We start from the raw sequence: 1,048 nt of genomic DNA, 5'->3' as shown, positions 1-1,048 counted from the left end.
GGCTAAACAATAAGTGTTAAGTAGAAATTCTAAGCTAGGGAATTTACAAAGGCTGTAATAAACTGCTGTTTTTTCTCAGAACTCCTATGTACCAAAGCCCCAAGATCAGTTTTAAATCTGTTACTCTAGGTACCAACCGTGGGCTTGATCCCTCTGAAGAAGTTGTTATTCCTCTCTTTCCATAGACTCCACGTAGCACACAGGAAGATATCCATGAAGATGGGTGAACCATGATTCTTCTCGGCAATCTCAATGAGTTCAAATATGTTGGTGTGCTGGGTCCATTTTATGTTTATGGTTTTCCAACAATCTTGGTTGAAGTTGAAGTGAAAGAAGAGGTACTCCAATGTTTCTTCAACATGGGTCTCACAGAGAAGACAATCATAATTGTTGCCAATGTTAAAATGTCTTCCGCATAGCATGTTACGTGTGTTGAGCCGACCAGCAAGGAGGAACCATCCGAAGACTTTTAGTTTGGGAGTGTTGGATGATTTCCACAGCCATTTGTAAGCTTGACGCACATGCATCTCTCTGAAGTAGTATGCATAGTAATCTTTGGTATGGAATTCATTTTCCCCCAAGCATAGGACCAAACATCATGTGATTGGCCAGAGATATCTGTGCCCTTGGTTTCCTGTTGAATCTGTCTCACTTCCTCACGAGCTTGGACTGACAGAGGGAGGTGGAAAATCGTTTGGAGGTCCGTGATTTGGAGGAAGTCCTTGACTGACATATCTTCTACAGAGGTGTAAGAAAATGCCCTTGGAAAGGCATCAGAGAGCACATTGCTAGTCCAAAAGTCCTTCCAGAAGATAGCCGTGTCACCACAATGAATTCTGACAAATGTAATCCCTCTGTAAATGGGACTGAGCTGCATGACTTCGCGCCACCAGAATGAGCCGCATGGTTCCATAGCATGGGGGATGGTGGAGCTGTTGTATGTATCCCAAATCAACTGTACCCAGGGGATGTCATGTCAGTTATAGAACTTATGTAAGAATTTGAGGAGCATTACATCATTTTGTATGCGGAGATTGAGCACTCCCAC

Source organism: Triticum dicoccoides, chromosome 4B (genome assembly GCF_002162155.2).
Source record: "Triticum dicoccoides isolate Atlit2015 ecotype Zavitan chromosome 4B, WEW_v2.0, whole genome shotgun sequence".
Taxonomy (NCBI): Eukaryota; Viridiplantae; Streptophyta; class Magnoliopsida; order Poales; family Poaceae; genus Triticum; species Triticum dicoccoides.
This window is presented reverse-complemented; position numbering follows the sequence as displayed.